The following is a 20,287-nucleotide window of genomic DNA, read 5'->3' on the forward strand; positions in this document are numbered from 1 at the left end:
GTATAGGACCAGAAGGACAGAGAAGAAGGTTGAAACCATATGTGGCTGATATAGCAATAAACCTATGGGGTCATGATCTATTACAGCAATGGAATGCACAAATTAACATTCCTCCAGTATTAGATATGAACCAAAAACAACCTCATGAAGGTGGAAAAAATATTATAAAGTACTATACAAGACAGACACCAAATATCCAGGCTGTACAAAAACAGAATACAAATGCTGAACAAACAGAGGAACCTAAAGCCCTACACATAAAATGGCTAACAGATGAACCTGTCTGGGTAGAACAATGGCCTATAAACTCTGAAAAGTTAGAGGTTTTAGAAAACCTGGTTCAGGAACAGCTAAATGCTGGACATATCAAGGAATCAATCAGCCCTTGGAATTCTCTTGTATTTGTTATCAAAAAGAAATCTGGAAAATGGAGAATGCTTACAGACTTGAGAGCCATCAATAAAGTTATCCAGCCAATGGTCTCTCTACAGCCTGGAATGCCCTTGCCTTCTTTGATGCCTAAAGAATGGCCTACTATAGTTATTGATTTAAAGGATTGCTTCTTCACTATACCTTTACAAGAACAACATAAAGAGAAATTTGCCTTCACCATACCTAATTACAATAATTCTCAACCAGTGAAGAGATATCAATGGAAGGTTTTGCCACAGGGAATGCTAAATAGCCCCACCTTGTGCCAATATTTTGTACAAAAACCGCTAAAAATAATTCCTAAACAGCTTCCACAATCCATAATCTATCATTACATGAATGATATATTGTTAGCTTACTCTAAAGGAGAAATATTAGAAAAAATGTTTGAGAAAGTAAAGGAAGTTTTACCTCGCTGGGGATTACAAATTGCACCTAAAAAAATACAAAAAGGAGAGTCTATCAACTACTTAGGATATAAAATAGGTCTACAGAAAATTAGACCAAAAAAAGTACAGATCAGAAGAGATCGCTACCAGGCTCTTAATGATCTTCAAAAATTACTAGGAGAGATTTCTCAACTACAAACCATTATTGGATAGAAGGGCATGATTTGAAAACCTTGAAAATGGCCCTAAAAGGAGACAAGGACTTGAATAGTCCACGAATACTATCAGCTGCAGCTGAAAAGGAATTAAAATGGGTGGAAAAGAGGATACTAGAGGCACATGTGGACCGTGTGGCTTCAAACCTAGACTGTATTCTTGTTATATTACCATCTAGAGAATATCCTTCAGGGATTTTGATGCAGAGAGAAGATATCATAGTAGAATGGATATTCCTACCACATAAACAGAATAAAAAACTAAAAAACATATATAGAAAAGATTTTGACTTGATTATAAAAGGTAAATTAAGACTTCGTCAGCTAACAAGAAGGGACCCAGCAGAAATGATAGTACCTTTACCTAATGAGGAAATTTCTTCCTCATGGAAAGATAATGAATATTGGAAGAGAGCATGCAGTATTTTTTTGGGAATGATTAGCAACAACTATCCCAAAACTGAGAGAATCAAATTCATAAAGAAAACTATTTGTATCCTTCCATGCATTGTAAGAAAAACACCTATTTCTGGAGTTCCTACATTCTACACTGATGCAAACGAATCAGCTAAGGCAGGACATAAATCAGGAAAAATAAATAAAGTGGTTCAAAGCCCTTACAATTCTGTACAGAATTTTATGCCATTCTCACGGTACTTATGGATTTTACAGAACCCCTCAATATAGTTACTGACTCACAATATGCAGAGAGAGTGTCTTACACATTGAGACTGCAGAATTTATTCCTAATGATACAGAATTAACTGTACTGTATTTGCAGCTACAAGATACTATCAAAAAGAGGACTCATCCTATATATATAACACACATCAGATCCCATACTGGTCTGCCAGGTCTTCTAGCAAAAGGCAATGATGAAATTGATCGGTTATTAATAGGAAGTGCGCTAGAAGCCTCGGAGTTTCATAAGAAACACCATGTGAACAGCAAAGGTTTAAAAAAGGATTTTTCTATCACTTGGCAACAAGCCAAGGAAATAGTAAGGAAATGTCCTACTTGCTCATTATATAACCAAACTTCTTTAACAAAAGGCAGTAACCCTAAAGGTATAAATAGAAATGAAATATGGCAAATGGATGTGTTTCACTTTGCAGAATTTGGAAAATTAAAATATGGGCATCATACTATAGACACATTTTCAGGGTTTCAATGGGCTACTGCTCTGAGCTCTGAAAAGGCTGATTCTGTTATGTCATTATGGGCATACCTGTATAAATAAAAACTGACAATGCTCCAGCATATGTCTCCAGCAAATTGAAACAGTTTTTTTGAGTATTATAACATAAAGCACATAATGGGTATACCACAAAATCCTACAGGACAAGCAGTAGTTGAGAGATCCAATCGTACATTAAAAGAAATGCTCCATAAAGAGGCAGGAGGAACCAAGACACCCAAACACAGATTACATAATGCTCTTTTAACATTAAACTTTTTTAATTCTGATGAAAAAGGAAAAACAGCTGCAAACTGGACAATAGAAAAAACTTCTGAACTAAATCAGCCAGTGTGCCTCAAGGATGTATTGACCTCAGAATGGAAATCAGGATATGTGTTATGGTGGGGTAGGGGATTCACATTTGTATCTACAGGAGAAGAAAAACTATGGATACCATCTAAGTTAAGCAAGATCTGAGTTGAACAAGAGAAACATCTTAAAGAAGAGAAATGACAAGTCATCCAACACATTAGGTCCCATGAGATGTGCGGAGACCTCTCAAAAGTAGGGGAAGTGTTCTGTTCTTATTCTTACAGAAAAACAGAGAAAACCTATCTTCAAACAGCCAAAAGACACTGAACATGTAGTTACCTACAGAGAGAAGACAGCTCTCCAGATACAATCACTTAATGAAGAGGAATCTGATTTATGGTAAAAATATTTAATTCTAATAAACTATTTCTATACAGAAATCTATTTCTCTTTACTATCTAGTATTCCTGCAGTCCCAATTCATGTAAACAAATGCTGGCTTTGGAGTTGGATTTGCCTTTCCTTCTCTAAATTCAAGCATGTTGTTAAGATTAAATTCATGGTTTCTGCCTTAAATCAAGAAGCCAATTGGTGTAAGGTAGAAGAAAACAAAATCTGGGGACTCATTCACTTATATGCATTTTTCTCTCTGAAATCCTAATTTTCACATATACATTTTAATGCTTACTGTTGCCTTTCCCTAATGCATACCTTAAAAATTTAAAAAAAAATTTACTGTAATATTTATGTTTAAGTTTTCCACAAGGAATGCTTAAAATTCTTAACAGCAATCTTTGAACTCTCCAGGAAGAAGATGGGGCCCTATGTCGCCATTTCCACTTGACTCAACCTGATGCATCTGGACTACAATCACCCTAAAACCGGTTTAAGACTGTTTTGCTCAAGACAACTCATGAATAGCTAGCTGTAATGGTGCACCTTCTCATTACACCCTGGCCAGAGTTTCAAATCGAACTGCAGTCAAGCATTTTCTGCCACACAGTGACTAGCTACATATGTCACAGCCAGTTCTGTTGAGAAAGTTGGTTGCTAAAAATTTTCTTCCCACAGGATCCCATGGAGCAATCATTGTCCCATTTCAGCGGGAAGTAACCTTAAGATAATGATGCCCCCTTTCCCTACTCTTGGAATTTGGGGATAATATTCATCTTCTTTGGGTTGGTTTTAGTTACTTAGGAGTGGGTATGGAAGGTGATGCTTAGACTCTGGTTTATCTTTTAGACAGGAATAGGATATGGTTGGGGAAAATATGGTTTAGATGGGATATAGGTAAATTAGCCTGTCTTCTTGTGAAGTATTGAGTAAGAGTGAGGTAATAGTATTGTACAGCTTACATTGTTATATATTCTTATTTGTGATAAGCTACGTAAAATTAAGTTTATATTACCTTCCTGGAAGAATGGTATATTGTATTGTGTTATATTGTGTGAAATCTTTCCACTTATGATGTTTTATATACATTATTCTTACCATATTCTATGTGTGTATACGTTTACTTATGTTCAAGACATTTGTATATTGATACAATTTGGGATATTTATCATGCTGCCCTTTATAGTTCTACCTCTTGTCTAGACATTTCTACTCTACCTCTATTTTAGGGATTTATATATATGTATATGTACATAGTTATATTGTTTAGGTATTTGTCCCTGCTTTACTCAGGGAAGTTTCATTCAGTTTTTTAGCTAAGTTCCTGAGTAGTACAGATTATCTTCACTCATGTTTCCTTTTACCTATGAGATTAGTCAGACATAGATGCTTAATCTTTAATCACTTCATAGACATCCAAAACATGGCATTTAAATGTTTTAATATTAGTACTCTGTTGACATAAGACACTATTGCTCCTGACAGCACCGTGCACTTTCCCGAAAATACATTGCTCACTGTTGTTGCTCCTTCTGAAGTTCATCCTTGCTTCTGCTAATGGCCTCTTGGGCAAAGAACTGCCCCCACCTTAACCACTGATTTGGACATGCGGTCCTATGTGCTTGCAGGAGACAAATATAGAAGACTGCTGAACCTTGCCAAGTCAGGGTAAGACAGCCTTTCTACCTCCCTGCTGTTGTTGTAGTCTGTCAAGTACTCTTGGCCTTAACCAAAACTGGGTGTACCAATGTTGCTGTGAGATCTTGGGTGACTGTCCAGGTAGCCTGCTGTTTCTGTCCTCGCTGCACCTTTTGTAAGTTGCCCATCCACACTTCCTGTCTACCCTAGTATCGTTATTTTCCTTCTCAGGTCTTGATGAGGTTGGAGATTAAACTATCACAGCTATTATTCTCTCTTTCTAGTTAGATATATTAGGTATTAGACTTAAGTTTTTCAGTTTAGGACAACTCTATTGTAAACTCCATTATGCCTTCATCCTAGGACTAGATATGTAGGTTGTTTTGTTCTCGATTTTCCTTTTCTTAGGGCACCCCTGTTATTCACTGTTTTGTATAGATTTGTAAAAATCCTAAATATCTTTTCTTTAGACTAAAAAGGGAATTGTAGTGGGATATTCACTTTGTTTCCTTCTGTGGCACTGACCACATTCATTGGTGGGTGGAGCCAGGGGAAAGCGCTCTCTGGAAAGCCACATGGGGACAGCAGGACTTCAGGAGGAATTCTTGGAAGCAGGAAACTGTTGGTGTTCACCTGTCTATGTTGTGAGTTATTTCTCCCTGAATAAACATCTGTTCGGCCTAATTGTTTATCCTGATCCTTACTAAACTGTGATACATCTTCACCCCTCTGTCCTCTCCTCCAAATCCAATCCTCCATTCTTACTCCCAGTTCTACAGCATACCACCTGTGGAAGCCTTCTCTTCCTCTCTGCCCCCATATCCAGGATATCATGCAAATTTTTCCAACCATCTTCCCCACTCATCCACTGTCTCTTTCCCAACACCAGCAGGAGTTTCTTGGCCAGTCCTGCCAGAAAAGCAAGTATGTCAAGGAAGCCAAGCCGGTAGGCCATCTACAGATCTTTACTGTCTTCCCCCAGATCCAGAACAACAAAGATAGCATGTATTCACTTATATGCACTAACTATTAAATCAATGATAAGCAAACTACAATTCACAGGACCACAGAAGTCGGGTATATAGTAAGAGATAAACAGATCTCCTTAGGAAAGGGAAATAGAATATTTCTGGATGGACTGGGGGTGGATGGGAGGACTGGAACAAGAAAATCAGGAGGGGAGAAGGGGAGAAGTTGAGGTTGAGAGAGGAAATATGGACAGAGATAACTAATATCAAGGACCTTTTGAGGGATAATATAGAAGCCTAATACAGTACAAACTTCCTAAAATATACACACATATGAGGCAATCTAAAGAAAATCATCAAATAATCAAATAATGGGGCAAGACAGAGCTCCAACTGGACATCTCTTGTCACCAAATGAAGATTCCAGTATTGGGTATGAATTAAATATAAGCAAGTTCTTAGCCAAAGGAGTCCCATGGGAGCCCCTAAATGACCCAAGGTGCTGCTGAGGCTATAGGATGCTCTCCACAAACTGATGGCAAGGCCTGTTGCTGAAGAAAACATTTACACAAAATATTAAACACAGAGAAGTTGAGGTGCTGCCTACCTACTTGCCTTCATATTATGGGCTAGTGTTCTTAGTACTGGAAGGTACTCTGCACCCTACCAAAGGAGAAATAAAAACACCAACCCAGATACAAACTCTTCAGTCTACCTGCCTGCATGATACTCTAAAGCAAACGGGTGGCCCAAAGCTTGTGGGCGAAGCCAACCAATATCTAATTTGACTGAAGGCCCACTCCGTGAGATGGAGCTCATTCCCAACACTGCTTGTATGACTAAAACCCTGAGATATACAGCCCAAGGAACTAGTGAAAAACCAAATACTACTACTCTAATAAAGGAAGGTAGCAATAAAATGACTCCAAAGGATATTCTTCTCGATCCATAGATCAGTGCAGAGAAGCTTCCTCCTGCAGCAGATGGGAACAAATACAGAGACTTCCAGCCAGACAATAGGCAGACAGTGAGGACCTCAGAACACTCAGCCCTAAAGGAAGTGTCTCCTCCAAACCCCTTCCCCTTTATGGCTCAGGAAACCCTGCAAAAGAGGAGGTAGAAAGGGTGTAGGAGCCGGAGGGCAAGGAGGAAACCAAAGAAACAAGGCCCTCTAAGCACAGAAAGCAATGTTCCAAGCTTACAGACGCAGAATAAAGGGCTAAAGCCAAGTTCATACCTCTCTTTTATCTAAGCTGCTGCCAGGGACTTTCAGTTTTTCTGCTCTATCCATGCAAAGGCAGAAATGCTTCTTTCTACCTGTTTCATACATCTTGAAATTTCTGGCTTCATCAAGTGAAAATTGCATCTAACATCAGTAAGGGTAGTTAATAAACTTCTTACAGATTCAAAAATTTGTCTCTCCACACATAAGCTAACTAAACTTCCTTGGACTGTGAATTTCTGGCATATCATTTTAAATTCTAATACCCATAAGGCATAGATTAACAGCAATTATATACACATTACATTTTTGGGGTTTTAGATTTTTTTCCTTTTATTTTGAAATTATAATATAATTATAATCACTTATGTTGGCTAGGAGAGGATGGGCCCTCAGTTGACAAAATGCATCCATAAGGTCAGTCAGTAGGCAGACCTGTGGGGTCTAATTACTGATTGGTGATGGAGGGCCCATAACATTGTAGGTGATGCCAACACTAGACTGATGGCTCTGGGTTGTATAAGAAACCAGACTCAGCAAGCCATAGGGAGCAGCACCCCTCACCACTGCATCAACTCCTGCCTCCACTTCACAACCCTATATAAGTTCCTGTCCTGACTCCCTACAGCGATGCACTATGTGGGAGTGTAAGCCAAATAAACCCTTTCCTACCATCTTGCTTTGGACATGGTATGTCATCAAAGCAAGAGTAACCCTAAGCTCCTCGCCGCAGCCCCCGCCGTAGTTGCTGTTACTCCCCCTCCCCTCCCCCTCCTTGTCACTGCCTCTGAGAAGATGGCTGTGCCTCCCACATATGCTGATCTTGGCAAGTCTGCCAGGGATGTTTTCACCAAAGGCTACGGATTTGGGTTAATAAAACTTGATTTGAAAACGAAGTCTGAGAATGGATTGGAATTTACCAGCTCAGGCTCGCCAACACAGAGACCACCAAAACAGAGACCACCAAAGTGACCGGCAGCCTGGAAACCAAATACAGATGGCCCGAGTATGGGCTGACGTTTACAGAGAAGTGGAACACAGACAACAGCCTGGGTACTGAGATTACTGTGGAAGACCAGCTCACTCGTGGACTTAAGCTGACCTTTGACTCATCCTTCTCACCTAACACTGGGGCGGGGGGGAGGATGCTAAAATCAAGACAGGGTACAAAAGGAAGCATATCAACCTGGGCTGTGACGTGGACTTTGACATCGCTGGGGCTTTGATCCGAGGCGCTCTGGTGCTTGGCTATGAGGGCTGGCTGGCTACCAGATGAATTTTGAGACCTCAAAGTCCCGAGTGGCCCAGAGCAATTTTGCAATTGGCTACAAGACGGATGAGTTCCAGCTTCATACTAATGTGAACAATGGAGTTTGGTGGCTCCATTTGCCAAAAGGTGAACAAGAAGCTGGAGACTGCTGTCAATCTTGCCTGGACAGCAGGAAACAGTAACATTCGCTTTGGAATAGCAGCCAAGCATCAGGTCGGTCCTGATGCCTGCTTTTTGGCCAAAGTGAACAACTCTAGCCTGATTGGTTTGGGGTACACTCAGACACTAAAACCAGGTATCAAACTGACGCTGTCAGCTCTGCTGGATGGCAAAAACGTCAATGCAGGTGGCCACATGCTTGGTCTAGGACTGGAATTTCAAGCATAAATGAATATTGTACAATCATTAATTTTAAACTATTTTGCAGTATAGCTACCTTCAGAATTTAGGGTACCTTTTAATGTTGTATGTTGGGGATGCGAGAATTGATAAATGCCACATTTAGATGTTCAGTCTAAGGATGACTTGACTTTACAGTGTTTACCATTTCAGAGGTACAGCAGAAATCCCATTTTCCTAAAAGGTCCTTTTAGCTGTAGACATGGGTTGGGGGAGTAGCCACTCCAGATATGTCAAGCTGCAAGCAGAAGCTGGGAATGTGCGGGCCCTTTATAAATCTGTCCACAGGTGAAATTGTGACTTCCTGAGCATTGAACCTTGGTGCCCTAATCCTAACTGCTGAGAAGCATGTACATACTTGTGTGAAAGGCACTTACTTTTTAAGACAGATCTCCATGCCCTGTTCCCATCCTAGCTCATCAGTTTCTTGTTTTACACCAAAAATACTTCTGATTAGCTATTATTACCTTTGTGCCATTTTAGGGTGGAGAGGGTTGGCATGATAGAGCCAGTCATTCAGGACTTAATTCTTCCTTGTGATGTGGTTTCTTTTCCTTTATTTTTCACTCTCTCTCCTCTCTCTCCTCTCTCTCCCACTCCCCCCTCTCTCTCTCTTTTTCTTTTTCTTTTTCTTTTTTTTTTTTTTTTTTTTTTTTTTTTTTTTTTTTTGGCCATTACACCAGAGCATGAAGCAGCTTCCAGGATCTCCAGCTTTAAGCTGGGTGGGTGATTGTGGTCACACCACGACAACACTAGGGATATAAAGCGACCTCTGTTACAGCCTCACCACTCTATTTTTTAGCAGTTTAATGGGCACATTATAGAGTCTTCCATTTTGTGTGGAATTAGCTCCTCCCCTTCAAATGCTATAATTAACATCACTTAAAATAAAACTTGAATAAAATATTGAAACCTCAAAAAAAAAAGTAACCCTAAGACATCATTCCTCCCATCTCTTTCCTCTCTTTATACTTTCCCATATATAAACTTCCTTGCTCTCTTTGAAAATTTGTGGTCTCTTTTTCCATTAATTGCTTTTACATGCTTGTGCTTTATGAAAATCAAATAGAATTAAAAGCAAGCAAGCTGAAATCTCCACATTAAGCTCATTAAGCTGTCTTTGTTGTCCAATGTAACTAAGCATGAAGAAGTGACCAGTGTCCTTGGCTAATGACTAAATGATCCCTTCCTTTTGTGTAATTGGACAAAATCCCAAGGGCCTCCACACTTACATGCATATCCACACATCTGAAGCGTTTCTGATGATGTCAGTCATCATCCAGCCTGTTTACCAGACTTTTTCACATCAACGGAAGACTCTATTTTTACAGGAAGACTCCAATCATTCCCTGGTGTAAAATCACTCCCTGAGCCAGTGGCTTAACTAGCAACACCGCCCCTTCTTACTAACCACTGCACAATAAAGGAAATAGTTTTAAATAGTGAATGTGTAACAAGGCAACAAGTGATTAAAATTCAGTGCATTATCTCTCTTGAATTTTATTGCTGCAGGTGCAGAGCACAACTGTGCAGAGCCTTGCAAAGGGCAAGGTTCTCTTCAGTGAAAACAAGTCTATTTGTACACCTGCGCTTGCAAAGACTCCAAGTGAAAGGACTGAGGGCAGATAATGGAACATAAAAACAACACTAAACATTATTCTCACAGAAACCTGAATCAGTCTTTCTCCAAGAAAAGGGAGTGAAAATAATGCTGGATTTCATGAAGACAACTCCAAAGCAACTTTTAGTCTAAGAAGCCTTGTGTACTAAAATGTGGTAAGGGGAATATGTTTATCATCCCCAATTAAAGAAATGATTAACAGCAGCACTAAGAACTAAGGGTGTGTCCATGTTGTTGGTTACACAGTGATGGCTTACAATTCAGTGTCATATACTAAGCATCTGTTGTTCTTTCCACATATGTGCTGACAGCCTACTGTCAGTAAGACGTTGTACTTGGGATATAGTGTAAAAAAAAAAAAAAAAAAAAACCACAGGAGAGACTGTGAGTTAAGGAGTTCATAAGGTAACAAGATGGCTAATAACTAGAAATACCAAGCAACACTTAAAACCCAGTCACTGATGAAAACTACACCACACACACCAGATATTAGACTAACCCAGAGTACTAAGAACAGTCCAAAAGAGGACAGAAAAGCACACTAACTCCAGACTCAAATTCAATGTGTATGTATTACATAATAGTGACACTGATTCAGTAAAGAATCACAGTGTCAAACTCCTGGAATCCAGTTACAGAGAGGGAGAATTGATGAGAAAAGGGGTCAAGACCAGGCTGGGAAACCCATGGAAACAGCTGACCTGAGCAAGGGGGAGCTCATGGACACCAGTCTGACAGCTGGGAAGCAGCATAGGAATGAACCAGGCCCCCTGAACGTGGGTGTCTGTTAGGACTGGGAAGTCTATGGGGTCTCTGGCAGTGGATCAGTATTTATCCCTAATATATGAAGGGACTTTGGGAGCCCATTCCACAAAGAGGGATACTCTCTAAGCCTAGACACATGGGGGAGGGTCTAGGCCCTGCTCCAAATGATATGACAGACTTTGAAGATCCCCCATGGAAAGCCTCACCCTCCCTGGGGTGTATATGGGGGGATTGGGATGGAGGGGTTGGTGGAGGTATGGGAGAGTAGGAGGGAGGGGGAACCGGGCTTGGTATGTAAAATAAAATTGTTTTCAATGTAAATAAAAATTTACTAAAAAAAAAAATAAAAAAGAATCTCCATGTCTTTTCTGTTCCTCACTCTGTATGCCAGTTCATTCATTTGCACTTTTTTTAAATTTAGAAATCTGTTGCACAAGGACAGGAGCGTGGTATTACCCAGACACTGTTCAGCTTCCATAATTCTGCTATATAAACGTATCTGTCAGTTAGAGAAGTTAGCAACTTCCTTTATGCCATCTTTATAGGTGCTTTACTTTAGAATTTAGTTTCCTTTGAAACCTCTCCAGACCTATTTCAATCCTATACCTATTGAAATGAGGGTACATTCCCCCACCCTCTTTTTGTTTTTAGTTATGCACAAAGGAAAAAGAAAACATTCCTTCCCATACCAACACATTCTAGGTGTCCACGGCAGTTACTATGTATTGTATTTCTCTGAAAGAAGGGGAAAGACATTTACAAAAGACAAAACTATTGTCTCACCATTCTGGAGTGTATGAAGTCCAAGATGAGAGAGTGGCGAATGGCAAGGACTTTGCTGCAACATCATCTCATGGTAGAGGGGCAAGGACAGCCCAAGAAAGAAACACGGGGGAGCCAAACTCTTGTTTTACAGAACCCATCCCCACAGCACATTGGGTGTAGCTGGGTTTATGTTGCGGTCCTTGATCCTCTTGGATTTGAGTTTTGTGCATGGCGATAATGTGCATCTATTTGCAATCTTCTACACATTAATATCCAGTTATGCCGGCACTGGGCACCATTTGTTAAAGAGCATTTTTTTTTTTAATATAACAGGACAGGTTTTCCATGGAAAGAAGAACATGAGCTTAACAAGGATGACACCAACAGACATGCTCACGTGTGTGCAGGGGAAGTCCATGGGCCTCAGCTCTACAAAAGAGCTACAGGAAGCTAAGGAAAGATGAACATATGGAAGAAGAACACACTAAGTGGTTATCCAATGACAAATTGTCAGCCCTGGAAAAATAAACATACAAGTAACAGTATACAAACTGAGCAGGGTGTGCTTATGTGTTTAGGATATTTATACATGTACATACATATCAATAATTAATGAAAAAAGAGACCATAATTCTGCAAGAGGGCAGAGGAAGGTTTGGAGGGAGAAAAGTAAAGGGAGAAATTATGTACTTATCTCAAAAAACAAAAGAGAGATAAGTAGTATTATAAGACAAGCAATAAGCTTCCCCTCAATCTTGGCCCTGCTGGGCCCACTGCTTGGGGTGAGTGTTTGGCCAGAGCTTGGGTCCAACACCCCCACCCTCTCCTTGGAACTTCCTGGGTAGGCTCTACACATACTGGACTTGCCCCATCCATGCAGCCTGTACTCACCTGACCTTTGGGCCCCCTTCATCTGCCTTCTGCCTAAGGTAAGTCTGGGACCAACCCAGGCTGAGTCCTCACCCCCCACATTCTTTCCTTGGAACTCCCTGGGTCAGCTCTGCATCTTGACCTCCTTACACCTTTGGCCTGAGTGGTTTAGTCCTGGTACTCTGGACCATCCACCACCGCCTACCTTCCCCATATCCTTCCCCCCCCCCCCCGCTGTGCCCACTGCTCCAAGTGAGTGTTTGGCCAGAGCTCAGGTCCAACATCTGCACCCTGTCCTTGGAACGTCCTGGATCTGCTCCTCCACACAGGACCATCTGGAGCCTTCCCTCACCTGACCTTTTGGCTCCTTCACCTGCATTCTGCCTGAGTACTTGAGACCATCAGGAGCCTGCCTTCCCCCACAACATTAGCCCTGTTGTGGCCTCTGCTTGAGAGACCACCAAAAGAACTTGGATCATACAGAATTACTAACATCAAAGTCCTGACTCAACTACACCCACTGGGAGAGCAGGGTAGAGAGAGAGAGACTCCACCTGTACCCACTGGAAGAAGCGATGGGAAGACAGCAATACAAGAAAACACCTAACAATAGAAAGACAAGCATGACACCACCAGAATTTAGGGATTCTACACCAACTACACCTGAACACATCAAAGCAGATGACACAGAAGAATATGATCTAAAAATTAACTTCATGAAAATAATAAAGACTCTCAAAGATGATATGAGAAAATCCTGTAAAGAAATAGAAGAAAAAGCAAACAAGAAATTGGAAAAAATAGAGGAAAAGGCCAAGCAGGAAATAAATAAATCTCTTAAAGAAAGCAAGGAAAGCCAAGAAGAAGGAGAAGGAGAAGAAGAAGAAGACAGATGAAGGAAGCAATTCAAATAGTTCAAGATCTGAAAACTGAAATAGAAAAACTGGGTAAAAGATCAGGAACTACAGATCCAGGCATAACCAACAGAATACAAGTGGCTGGAGAGAGAATCTCAGCCCCTGAAGATAAACTAGAAAATAGATTCATCAACCAAAGAAATCTTAAATCTAACAAATTCTTATCACAAAACACCCAGGAAAAATGGGACACTGTGAAAAGGCCAAACCTAAGAATAATAGGCATAGAAGAAGTCAAAGAAGACCAGCTCAAAGGTGTAGAAAACATATTCAACAAAACATTAAAGAAAACGTTCTCAATCTGAAGGACATGCCTATGAAAGTACAAGAAGCATACCAAACACGAAATAGACTGGACCAAAAATAAAATGAAAATAAAAAATCCCCTTGCCACATGATAATCAAAACATCTAACATAGAGAATAAAGAAAGAATGTTAAGAGCAGCAAAGGAAAAAGGCCATGTAACATATAAAGGCAGACCTATCAAAAGTACACCTTACTTGTCCATGGAAACTCTGGAAGCCAGATAGATGTTCTACAAACACTAAGAGACCACGGATGCCAGCCCAGGCTACTATACCCAGCAAAATTCTCAATCACTATAGACAGAGAAAACTAGATATTCAATGGCAAAGCCAGATTTTCACATTACATGTCCACAAATCCAGCCCTACAGAAAGTTCTGGAAGAAAAACTCCAACCCCAGGAAGTTAGCTACACTCATAAAGACATAGGCAATAGATAACCCCACTTCACCAGAACCCAAAAGAAAAAACAGGGCAAATATACTCACAGTGCCACCGCCAAAAACAAATTAAAACAAACAAGAATTAACAATTAACGATCCTTACTTTCCCTCAATATTAATGGTCTTAACTCACCTATAAAAACACACGCAGGCTAACAGAATGGATACAAAGACAGAATCCATCCCTCTGCTGCATTCACTACCTCAAGTTAAAGGGATGTGAAAGGATCTTCCAATCAAATGGACCCAAGAAGCAAACAGGTGTAGCTATCCTAATATCTAACAAGTTAGACTTCAAACCAAAATCAATCAAAAGAGAAGAAGGTCATTTCATATTCATCACAGGAGAAGTCCATCAGTACAAAGTCTCAATTCTGAACATCTATGCCCCAAATAAAAAGGCACCCACATTCATAAAAGAAACGCTACTAAAACTCAAACCTCACACACTTATAGTGGGAGACTTCAACACACCACTCTCACCACTAGACAGAACTACCAGGCAGAAACCTAACAAAGAAAAAAAAGAACTAACACAAGTTATGTCCCAATTGGGTTTAACAGACATCTATACAACATTTCATCCAAACACAAAAGAATATACTTTCTCAGCTCCACCTGCCATCTTCTCTAAAATCAACCACTAGGCAACATATCAAACCTCAACTAATACAAAAAAAAAAAAAAAAATAGACTAGTTCCCTGTATCTTATCAGACCACCATGCTTTAAAGTTGGAATTCAACAATAACAATAATTGCAGAAACCCTACAAACTCATGGAAATTGAACAATATACAATTGCACCACTCCTGGGTCAAGAAAGAAAGAAATTAAAGACTTCCAATAATTCAATGAGAATGAAGACACAACACACCCAAACATAAGAGACACATTAAAAGCCGTGCTAAGAGGAAAGTTCATTGCACTAAGTGCCCAAGAAAACAGAGGATAGTCACATTAGAGAATTAACAGCACAGCTAAAAGCCGTAGAACAAAAAGAAGCAAACTCACCCTGGAGGAGTAGATGTCAGGAAATCATTAATTTGAGGGCAGAAATCAATAAAGTAAAAACTAGAAAAACAATACAAAGAATCAATGGAAGAAAGAGTTGGTTCTTCCAGAAAATCAACAAGATAGACAAACCTTTATCCAAACTAACAAAAAAGCAGAGAGAGAACATGCAAATCAGCAAAATCAGAAATGAAAAGGGGGACATGACAATAGACACTGAGGAAATCCAGAGACTCTTCAGGTCATACTGAAAACCTGTACTCCACAAAATTCAAAAATTTAATGGAAATGGACAAATTTCTGGATAGGTATCACTTACCAAAAATTAAATCAAGAACAGATAAGCAATTTAAATAAACCTATAAGCCCTAATGAAATAAAAGCAGTCATCAAAAGACCCCCAACCAAAAAAAGCCTAGGGCCAGATGGCTTCAGTGAATTTCTACCAGAAATTCAAAGAAGAGCTAATACCAATACTCCTCAAATTGTTCCAAAAATTAAAGCAGAAAGTTCATTGCCAAACTTTTTTTACAAGCTACAATTACCTTGGTACCCAGCCACACAGAGACACAACTAAGAAAGAGAACTACAGACCAATACCCCTCATGAACATTGATGCAAAAATACTCAATAAAATACTGGCAAATTAAATCTAAGAACACATAAGAGAAATCATCCACCATGACAAGTAGGCTTCATCCCAGGGATGCAGGGATCATTCAACATACAAAACTCATCAATGTAATCCACTGTATAGACAAAATGAAAAAGAAAAAACACATGATCATTTCACTAGGTGCTGAAAAAGCCTTTGACAAAATCCAACACCCCTTCATAATTAAGGTCTTGGAGAGATTAGGGATAACAGGAACATACCTAAATATAATAAAAGCTATATACAGCAAACCAACAGCCAACATCAAACTAAATGGGGAGAAACTCAGTGCAATTCCACTAAAATCAGGAACAAGACAAGGCTGTCCACTCTCTCTGTATATCTTCAATATTATACTTGAAGTTCTAACTAGAGTATTAAGAAAACAAAAGGAGATCAAGGGGATACAAATTAGAAAGGAAGAAATCAAACTGTCACTATTTGCAGATGATATGATAGCTTACGTAAGTGACCTGAAAAAGTCTACCAGGGAACTCCTACAGCTGATAAACACCTTTAGAAAAGTGGCAAGATACAAGATTAACTTAAAAAAAAAAAATCAGTAGCCCTACTATATACAGATGATAAAGGGGCGGAGAAAGGAATCAGAGAAACATCACCCTTTACAATAGCCATAAACAACATAAAATATCTTGTGGTAACCCTAACCAAACACGTGTGATGGGAGATGTCATTCTGTATATGTTTCTCATACTGGTTAATAATAAAGCACTGTTGGCCAATAGGAAAGGAAGACAGGAGGGACTAGGAGACAAGGAGGAAATAGGAAGTAGGAAGGAGGAGTCAAGATGGAGAGTCTGAAGAAAGCAGTATGCCGCCGGCTCCCTGGTAAGAGAAATACATAGATCAGCAGAAATGGGATAATAATTAAAGGCAGAGCTAGCCGATAAGAAACAAGTAACCGGGCCAACAGTATTGTATCAAATACAGAGTCTCTGTGTATTATTTGGGGCTGGCGGCGTGGCGGCAGGACAAGACCAGTGGCAGCAGGCGGAAAAAACCGTACTCATTACAAATGGCGCCCACGTGGCTAGTAAGAACTTCCACTTAAAATTTAACAAAAGGTTAAAAAAGGGTTGTAGAAACAAAAGAACAGAAAAAAGCAAGGTTTCTTGGTAACAGCATTTTTCTCGGTTGGACTCTGACTTGCTAGAGACAAGCAGATATTGGCACGGCTCCTTTTAGGGAAGGTTCCTGACTCAGCATAAACGGCAAAAAAAACGCACAGCTTTTAAATAACAATGCTAACAATTTATTGGTGTGTATGAGAGATGGCAATGGCAGTGACCACATCTCCAAGCCGGCAGAATGCTTTCTGGGTGGCAGCGCAGACCAAGGCGGTGAGCACAGCTTTCCGTGCTGGCGGTAAAAGTACCCACCACCATCTTTGGTAAACTGCAGCTGACACAGCTATGACTTTCATTTTAACAATGTTGTTTACCAGATAAAAGACTTGTAGCCAGACGAAGATAAAGATTTACAGTAAAGACAGATTCATATTAAGAAAAACCTCTAAAGGTTTACAGTGTGTTTTAAAATATACGTAGACATGAAAAAAAAATGGTTTTAAAGAGACAAAGAGGAACTGGGTGTTGTAGCACACGCCTTTAATCCCAGCACTCAGGAGACAGAGGCAAGCAGATCTCTGTGATTTGCAAAGTAAACCTGGTATGCAGAGTAAATTCCAGGACAGATAAGAGTTACACAGTGAAACCCTATGTCAAAAAAATAAAAAAAAAAAATAAAAGTAAAATAAGCAGAGTAATAATAAAGGCACGTAAAGATGAAAAGCTCAGAGAGAATCTGGTTACTGTATGCTATTGTGTTGTCTCTGCATTGTTTGACTGCTGAGAAAATAACAACTGATAAAGGAAATGCTGCTGGATTAATTCAATTTATATATTTTAAAAATGCTTTGACTCAAACATTTAAGTTCAAGGACAAGTTACTGGGGAAAAGGATTTCTATTTTTGTTTCAACAGGAAATAAAAAGCTGTGGATTCCTTCCAGACTAATGTGTTTTGATCAAGCCAGGCCCCCTGAAACAGCGTTCCTGGTGATCCAACATTCAAAATAGCTTGAACGAGGCAGCCTTGCAGACTACAGCCATCTTCTTAGGATCCCCACGACAGCGCCCCCTATCAGCAGGAAGTAGTTTGGAAAGAACGACGCCCAAATTCCCAAATATTGTTTATAAATGTTTGGTTTCATTTAAATGGACTTGGTTATAAATGGGTAATGATCACAACCAATATTCTTTTTAAAGGTAAAAAGGGAATTATGGTATAGATATGGATACTTTGTATTGGAATGTATTTTCATTTATTGATACAATTTAATGTCAATTTTGTGATGTGTATATTCTTTTGTTTAGGTATTGTGTTTATATAATTCATTCAGAAATGTATTGTATAATGTAGTACAGATTATAGATAATTACCTATGATAGTCAAAGCTTAGAGTTAAGTTAGCTAAGTTTTCAAGATACACAGAGATGTATATGAGATAGATAGAAATTCTTCAAACCTTTCAAAGACCTACAGAATATGGCATTTAAAATGGTTTAGGGTTTTTCTTGACAAAGAGGCACCAATGCTCCTGGCAACACCACCTGCGTCAGAAAGGAAGATGGACATTGAAGAAACTCGTTATGGAGTTTGCCTCCAATATGGCAAGACTAGCCATTTGGACAAGATACTGCTCTTGTATGGACTGTTTGATTTGATGCTGTATAAACTGGACATGCAGGACCTACAGAAAAGTGACTGCTGATTCAAGATGGACACTGCTACAGAGTTCCTGCTTCATGGAAGAGTCTGCCAGACAGTATGCAGGACACAGAGAAAAGTGACTGATAAACTGCCAATACAAGAAGACAGTTTAAAGTTTCCTGCGTTGCTGAAGAGTCAGCTAGACACACTATGGCCTATGGGCTGAAGATGGAAGATTACAAAAGAACTTCGGGTGACCAGGCAGTGAGTTGTTTCTGTCATTTCTAGAGTTTATATACTATCCTTCTGTGGTCTTTGATGGAGTTGAAGACAAATAGTTATGGTTATAGTTTTCCTTAGTTAGGTTTAAAGATAAGATACATATAGGACTTTAGATTCACAAATATAGGATAGATGATAGAATAGTTTCCTTTAATCTTGCTAAATGTTAATGGACTAAATATTGTTAAATGTGATTCTTATTGGATAACCATTGTGTTATATATTTTGCTGTGTTAAGGTTAAACCCCTTCTTTTTATTTAAACAGAAAAGAGGAGATGATGGGAGATGTCATTCTGTATATGTTTCTCATACTGGTTAATAATAAAGCACTGTTGGCCAATAGGAAAGGAAGATAGGAGGGACTAGGAGACAAGGAGGAAATAGGAAATAGTAAGGAGGAGTCAAGATGGAGAGTCAGGAGAGAGCTGGACGCCGCCGGCTCCCCGGTAAGAGAAATACATAGATCAGCAGAAATGGGTTAATAATTAAGGCAGAGCTAGCCGATAAGAAACAAGTAACCGGGCCAACAGCATTGTATCAAATACAGAGTCTCTGTGTATCAATTAGGGCTGGAGGCGCAGCGGCAGGACAATACCAGGTGGCGGGCGGAAAAAACCATACCCGTTACACACATGAAAGACAAGTATAGCAAGAACTTTGTGTCTTTAAAGAAAGAAATTAAAGAAGATACCAGAAAATGGAAAGATCTCCCATGCTCTTGGATAGGTAGGATCAAAATAGTAAAAACAGCAATATTGCCCAAAGCAATCTACAGATTCAATGCAATCCCCATCAAAATTCCAGCACAATTCTTCACAGACCTTGAAAGAATAATACTCAACTTTATATGGAAAAATAAAACACCCAGGATCGCCAAAACAGCCCTGTACAATAATGGAACTAACTTCCAGAGGCATCGCCATCCCTGCCCTCAAGCTCTATTATAGAGCAATAGTCCTGAAAACAGCTTAGTATTAGCACAAAAATAGACAGGTAGACCAATAGAATCAAATCAAAAATCCTGATATTAACCCACACACCTATGAACACCTGGTTTTTGACAAAATAGCTAAAAGTATACAATGCAAGGAGGAAAGCTTCTTCAACAAATGCTGCTGGCATAACTGGATGCTGACCTGTAGAAGACTGGAGATAGATCTATGTCTATCGCCATGTACAAAACTTAAGTCCAAATGTATCAAAGACCTCAACATAAATCCAGCCACACAGAACCTCTTAGAAGAGAAAGTGAGAGGTACCCTTGAAGAAGTACAAGAGACTGCTTCCTACACATAACACCAGTAGCACAAACACTGGAAATTGGCAATTAATAAATAGGACCTTCTGAAACTGAGAAGCTTCTGTAAGGCAAAGAACACAGACAACAAGACAAAATGGCATCCCAGAGTGGGAAAAGATCTTCACCAACCCCACATCTGACAGAGGGCTGATCTTCAAAATATACAAATAACTCAAGAAGCTAGTCACAAAAACACCAA

General features: G+C 39.6%; 1 protein-coding gene and 1 pseudogene across 1 annotated transcript in view; one reads left to right on the forward strand and one right to left on the reverse strand.

The window, feature by feature from the left end:
- The window catches only part of Cfap299 (cilia and flagella associated protein 299), a 484,124-nt gene that overhangs the window by 417,480 nt on the left and 46,357 nt on the right, over window positions 1-20,287 (reverse strand). The window lies entirely within an intron of this gene.
- Window positions 7,530-8,511, forward strand: LOC127232258 (voltage-dependent anion-selective channel protein 1-like; annotated as a pseudogene).

This window comes from Phodopus roborovskii, unplaced genomic scaffold (genome assembly GCF_943737965.1).
Source record: "Phodopus roborovskii unplaced genomic scaffold, PHOROB, whole genome shotgun sequence".
Lineage (NCBI taxonomy): Eukaryota > Metazoa > Chordata > Mammalia > Rodentia > Cricetidae > Phodopus > Phodopus roborovskii.